The 7,458-nt window shown below is 36.6% G+C and overlaps 1 non-coding gene across 1 annotated transcript; it reads right to left on the bottom strand.

Annotated features, from left to right (window-relative positions):
- TRNAF-GAA lies at nt 6,637-6,709 on the bottom strand. Its single transcript has one exon. It is a non-coding gene; the product is annotated as a tRNA-Phe (tRNA).

Here is a 7,458-nt window from a genome sequence, read left to right as displayed (position 1 = left end):
CCATGGACATGGATCTTGTCCGACGTAATTATACCTGGAGATGGATCTTCTCCATAGGGCTGGAATCGGCTTCCTCGGTACTGGATGACTACGGTCAGTGATGTGTATATATTCCGGGATGGATCTTCCCTAGGCCGGCTGGCCATATACAGTACCGAGTGGTCGAGCACATGAGAGTGGAGGTACATGGTACATTTTTTCATGCTTTCTGTGCATTGGTTCATAGAGATTTACTGAGCTTTATACTCCACACTGTTCATATTGTAGTTATTTACTGATGAGTTGAATACTTGAACTGCAAGCATGCCTACTTTACTCTACAGTTTAATTGTGTTACCTGTTGAGGTTTGGTTCGTTACTACCTGTCAGTCCATAGTTTGGAATTGTTACTTACTGAGTTGGTGTACTCACGTTACCCCCTGCACCTTGTGTGCAGATTCAGGTATCTCAGGGCACGGTAGCGGTTGTTGACTATTCCGGTCGCGGACTTCACGGAGATAGCGAGGTAGCTGCCTGGCGATCGCAGTTTTTCTTTTCTCCTTCTCTATCTTCCTATTAGTACATTGTTGCTATTTCCAGACTATTTTGGTCTTGTCTTGTTTCGAAACTATTGTAGCGTTGCTCATGACTTAGTGACACCTGAAGTCGGGCTTTTACTTTCCGCTTTTGTTTTGGTTTTGACTTTATATCTTTTATGGGATTTCAGTTGAAAAATGGTTTAACTTATGTTTTAAATGAAATGTGGATTATTTTAGAAATGTGCCGGCTGACCTAGTTTCACGATAGGCGCCATCACGATCGGGTCGGTTTTTGGGGTCGTGACATCGGGTTTGTATTTGGATGGCGGAGGAGGCAGAGGTGGCGGAAGAGACAGTGGGGCCGGCGGAACAATGGCGGGGGAGAGGGGGACACTTCTAGGTGCTTTATTATTGGGTGAGGAGGGAGATAGGAGTTGATTTTGGGTGGGGATTTGGGGGAATCGCGATTGTAGGGAGGAGAAGAAGAGAGATAGAGAAAAGAGGGAAATAGGGAAAACCTCGTCTGGTGCAAACCTTAATTGAAAATTTTTGGGAATTTCGATCGGTAAGTTTAAGTGGCCTTTGACCGTTTGATATGACCATTCCGACCGAAATCGATCAGTAATTTAATGTTAAATAAAAAAATTATTAATTTAAACACCGACCGAATTCGGTCGATAATTTAATTTTAGATTTAAAAAAATTATTTAATTTAGAAACCGACCGAAGTCGATCGGTTTTAGCCAAGATACAAATTAATTATAGGTGCTATATAATATATAATTAATTGTGTATGTATATATTCACACACACACACACACACACACACACACATACACACGCGAAAAATTGAGCGTTTCTTAACACAACCCTTTTTCGCAGCAGAACTATTTACCGGTTCTCCAGGGAAATATGTTGGTCTAGCAGAAACAATTCGAGGATTTCAATTGATCCTTTCCGGAGAATTAGATGGTCTTCCTGAACAGGCCTTTTATTTGGTAGGTAATATCGATGAAGCTACCGCGAAGGCTATGAACTTAGAAATGGAGAGCAATTTGAAGAAATGACCTTAAATCTTACTTTACTGACCCCTAATCGAATTGTTTGGGATTCAGAAGTGGAAGAAATTATTTTATCTACTAATAGCGGTCAAATTGGCATATTACCAAATCACGCCCCTATTGCCACAGCTGTAGATATAGGGATTTTGAGAATACGTCTTAACGACCAATGGTTAACGATGGCTCTGATGGGTGGTTTTGCTAGAATAGGCAATAATGAGATCACTGTTTTAGTAAATGATGCGGAGAAGGGTAGTGACATTGATCCACAAGAAGCTCAGCAAACTCTTGAACTAGCGGAAGCTAATGTGAAAAAGGCTGATGGAAGGAGACAAAAAATTGAGGCAAATCTAGCTCTCCGACGAGCTAGAACACGGGTGGAAGCTATCAATCCGATTTCATAACTAGTTGGTACGTTCGAATAATAAAAAGAAGTTCTCTTTCTAATCCTATTTAGATTCTGTCGGGTGAATACAATCAAATACAATCAAACAGAATCCAATTCTGATGCAAAAATTCAAATTCAAAAATGAAATAGAAAAGATACAAAATCAAAAAATCAATATCACTAAGGGTGGGTCGTAAACCTTATTAGATACCATTGACTCTGGTATCTAATAAGTTTTACCTACTATTGGATTTGAACCAATGACTCCCGCCGTATGAAAGCAGTACTCTAACCACTGAGTTAAGTAGGTCATTTATCATCCCAAAGAGAACCAAATGAAACCCATCCTGTCGATGGATTATAAATATCATATTACTTAATAAGCAATACTAATCTAAGGAATACCGCTCAAAGAGATCAAAGATTGTTGATGTTGGATCATGGAATATTTATCTTGACAAGAATTTATCTACATGATAAAATATGTATCACAAGCACTAAAGGCTATAGCTCAGTTGGTAGAGCAACTCGTTTACACGCGCGCCAATGTTTTTCAAGGGAGTTCATCATACAATCAGAAAAATTGATCTTGTTGAGAAATCGATGTCTTACTCCATAACTTTGAGGGAACCATAGCCTGACAAAGAGTTCGGTCCAATTTGGACGCCCATTTAGGAGGTGCCAAACAGACCCCATCATTGATTTGAGATCTTGATAAGGTGAATACCCAGTCTATTCAATGCTAGGCATAATGAGTATAAGGACCTCAAAAAAATCTCTTTTCGTCATATGAACTTTAAGGTGTATGAAGTTTCATATTTGATTTTTTCAGTAGAACGATAGAGACTTCATTTAACATAGGTTGATCTAGGCCAGAGACAGACCTACGTCAAGATAATCCCACCTTTGAAACACTTTGGTAATGCTCCCAAATAATGAATCAGAGCACATGGAGCCATTTCCTTATCTTTTTTTTCTGTCAAGAAAAATAATGGCAGACTAACTGATATTTATATCAGTTAATGAAAGAGCCCAATGCCAAAAAAATGCATGTTGGGTCTTTGAAACAGTTCAGATCATTTTAAAAATAATAAGTTTGATCTGTTTTACCGAGCAGGTCTGTGGTTCGAGTCCGTATAGCTCTATAAAAATGAAAAATGCAAAATCAAAAGAATTGTATAATTTTAATTTCTTCATTATTATTTCTTTCTTGTAACTAAGTGAATCCAATTATTCCTATAAGTTTACTCACGGCAATCGTTTAAGCAGATGAAAGAAAAAACGCATATCAACGGATCCAATCGATATTGATTTTTTCAATTGCGGATAAACAAACCAACCTTTCGTCATTAATCTTCGGAGGCGAATTACATATTCCTATCCACAATAAAAGAATTAGTGAGACTCCCTTTCTTTTGATATCCCCAATCTTATTGAATTGTGGAAGTCAAATCATTTCACGGGCCTGGTGAAATGAAAAACTACGAAGAGGAATTCACATGGATTTAGGAAGGGCCTACTGTGTTTGTGTACAAGCTAAAGTTTTTTGAAAAACGAATACCTTTGGTCACTTTCATTGTCAAATAGGCTTTTCCTTCGTATACCTTACTTATCTCGACCTAGCGAAGCACAACACGAAAAAGGCAGTCCTCTTTTTCTGTATTCAACCAAGAAAACCCCGCCACCTGGATTCGAACCCTAATACTATTATTAAATAATAATAATAAAGAATATACCAACACAAGATATTCTAAATCTTGAGATGGAAATTCCTATACATTCTCTTCTATTTGATTACTTGTTCTATTCTAAATCACTAAGAAAAAATAAGAAAAAAGACAAAAAGACCTCCTGATTCTATTTATAGAAGAAAAAATAGAAATCTTTAAAGAATTTCTAATTAAAGAAGAAATAAGATAAGTAATTAATTTAGAATTTCCCGTCTTTAGAGAAAATCCTGGATGAAAACAAGAGAAATAAGAGAATAATAAGTAATTAATTTAGAATTTCCCGTCTTTAGAGAAAATCCTGGATGAAAACAAGAGAAATAAGAGAATTTGTATAAGAGTAATATATAGTTAGAAGGTTCTACTAACTAAATAAAATGGAAATAAGTATAATGAAAATAAAATCGGATTCCAGTCGATGAATCTTGCAATGCGATATGCCCTACAATAAACCAATAAACAAAGCAAACTAGACGGTTCGATCAAAATGAATTCTTATTTTGACTAAATAGTTATGGATGACTTGTCAATTCCAATTCGAATCGACCAATCGAATCCGGTATATTTTCCACGTTCATAGGAGTGCGTTTATGTTTCTGCTTTACGAATATGATTTTTTTTGGGCATTTCTAATAATATCTATCCTTGTTCCTATTTTGGCATTTTTGATTTCCGGAGTGTTAGCCCCGATTAGCAAAGGGCCGGAGAAACTTTCTACTTATGAGTTGGGTATAGAACCAATGGGCGATGCTTGGTTACAATTTCGAATTCGTTATTATATGTTTGCTCTAATTTTTGTTGTTTTTGATGTTGAAACAATTTTTTTTATCCATGGGCAATGAGTTTCGGTGTATTGGGTGTATCTGTATTTATAGAAGCTTTCATTTTCGTGCTTATCTTAATTATTGGTTTAGTTTATGCATGGCGAAAGGGGGCATTTGAATGGTCTTAGCTCCTGAATATTCAGACAATAAAAATAAAAGAAAAAATAAGATTGAGACAGTTATGAATTCCATTTAGTTTTCTGTACTTGATCGAACAGCCCAAAATTCAGTTATTTCAACTACATTAAATGATCTTTCAAATTGGTCAAGACTCTCTAGTTTATGGCCGCTTCTCTATGGTACCAGTTGTTGCTTCATTGAATTTGCTTCACTAATAGGCTCACGCTTCGACTTTGATCGTTATGGACTAGTACCAAGATCGAGTCCTAGACAAGCGGATCTAATTTTAACAGCCGGAACAGTAACAATGAAAATGGCCCCCTCTTTAGTGAGATTATATGAGCAAATGCCTGAACCAAAATATGTTATTGCTATGGGAGCCTGTACAATTACAGGCGGGATGTTCAGTACCGATTCTTATAGTACTGTTCGGGGAGTCGATAAGCTAATTCCTGTAGATGTATATTTGCCAGGTTGCCCACCTAAACCGGAAGCGGTTATAGATGCTATAACAAAACTTCGTAAGAAAATATCTCGAGAACTCTATGAAGATCGAATTAGGTCTCAACGAGCGAATCGGTGTTTTACTACCAATCACAAGTTTCATGTTCAACACAGTATTCATACGGGAAATTATGATCAAAGAGTTCTTTATCAACCGCCATCTACTTCAGAGATCCCTACGGAAATCTTTTTCAAATACAAAAATTCAGTATCTTCCCCCGAATTAGTGAATTAGACAGGATTCCTTTGTCCAGAATAAAAAGTGGTGGGTCAATTTTCAGAAATTTCATCGTAAATGTGAAATACTTATATAAAAAAAAATGCGGGAGAGATAAAAAAGATGCAGGGTCGTTTGTCTGCTTGGCTAGTCAAGCATGGGCTAATTCATAGATCTTTGGGCTTTGATTACCAAGGAATAGAGACTTTACAAATAAAGCCCGAGGATTGGCATTCCATTGCTGTCATTTTTTATGTATATGGGTACAACTATCTCCGCTCTCAATGTGCCTATGATGTAGCGCCTGGCGGGCTGTTAGCTAGTGTGTATCATCTTACGAGAATAGAGGATGGTGTGGATCAACCAGAGGAGGTATGCATAAAAGTATTTGCCTCCAGGAGGAATCCTAGAATTCCGTCTGTTTTCTGGGTTTGGAAAAGTGTGGATTTTCAAGAACGAGAATCATATGATATGTTGGGAATCTCTTATGATAATCATCCACGCTTGAAACGTATCTTAATGCCTGAAAGTTGGATAGGATGGCCCTTACGTAAGGATTATATTGCCCCTAATTTTTATGAAATACAAGATGCTCATTGAATGATAAGAAAGCTATTTCCACTTAGACAATTTCAGATATTCAAGGATTGCACGTTCTGTTCTAGATTAAGCAGGTCTAATTTAGGGAATTATCGATAGGCTAACAAAAAAAGACAATTAGGGATTCATTGGAATTCTCACATTTATTTGGAAGATACTTATTTCGGATGGGTCACACCAATAGGATGAACCAAATGAGTTCTGCATCATGAACTTTGTACTGCGCACATTACTTAGACGGGTTATAGAAAGGCATATAGGAAGGAATGGAGAAATCCGGAATGAAGAAATCGAATATGAAAGAAAAGACAAAGAAATGAGAGAATATCGGATTCTATTTCTTTGGATCTGAGCTGAATCTTGTCTATTTCAACCCCCCTAGATTCGGATTCTACTTTTGAGCCTTTCAACAATTAACCAATTTAACCTTTCGAATATGTATTCCGTATTCAAATTCGGTTGAACGAGAGGAGAAAAAAAAAGAGGAGATAGAATCCAATTCTTTTAGATACTTTATCTAAGAAACTCTACCCATCTAGAACATAGATGGGGTATATCTCGCCAAACTGGATAAAGCTATTATTCTAATCTAGACTCTAAAAGAATATGTATGTTGATTCATATCAATTAATTAGAAATTAATTCGAGGGAAGAGAGACCCATACAAATTAATCATGTGCCAGGAACCAGATTTGAACTGGTGACACGAGGATTTTCAGTCCTCTGCTCTACCAACTGAGCTATCCCGGCTATTCCCAATGTAGTATCCTCATTTTATTAGAGAACTGGGGTCTATGTCAATTACAAGGACAAAAGTAGATTAAAAATTTTATCAAAGCCGGGGAATTTCTTCGATCTTCAAAAAGATGACTTTGTAAGTTTCAGTATGAGTAATGATATTGATAGGGAATCATTCAACTAGGGATTCCTTGCTCAAAGATGCTCATTTCTATGTGTATCATATATATCACAAGACTTGTGATAAGAGAAAGCCATTTACGCTCAAATCCATTTCTAAAAGAATAGAGTGAATGAGAAAGATAAGGAATTTTGAACCGCTAAGGAAAGGGGGTCGGATAAATAGTTGGGGGGTGAAATAGTCTTTTTGGGGATAGAGGGACTTGAACCCTCACGATTTTTAAAGTCGACGGATTTTCCTCTTACTATAAATTTCATTGTTGCCGGTATTGACATGTAGAACGGGACTCTATCTTTATTCTCGTCCGATTAATCAGTTCTTCAAAAGATCTATCAGACTATGGAGTGAATGATTTGATCAATGAATATTCGATTCTTTCTTCAATGTAGAATCGATTCACACCAATTCTTCTATTTTTTATAGAAAAAATACGGATTCAGGTCATCATTAATCATTTGATATAGTATTCAATACGTATGTATATACGTTTATCCTTCACTTCATTCTTTTTCTTTCTGAAGTTTCGATGTAAAGATTCCTCTACCAACGCATTTAACTCCATTTGTTAGAATAGCTTCCA

This window comes from Nicotiana attenuata, chromosome 2, assembly GCF_001879085.1.
Source record: "Nicotiana attenuata strain UT chromosome 2, NIATTr2, whole genome shotgun sequence".
Lineage (NCBI taxonomy): Eukaryota > Viridiplantae > Streptophyta > Magnoliopsida > Solanales > Solanaceae > Nicotiana > Nicotiana attenuata.
The sequence above is the reverse complement of the archived record's forward strand: the minus strand, read 5'-3'. Positions and strand labels throughout refer to the sequence as shown.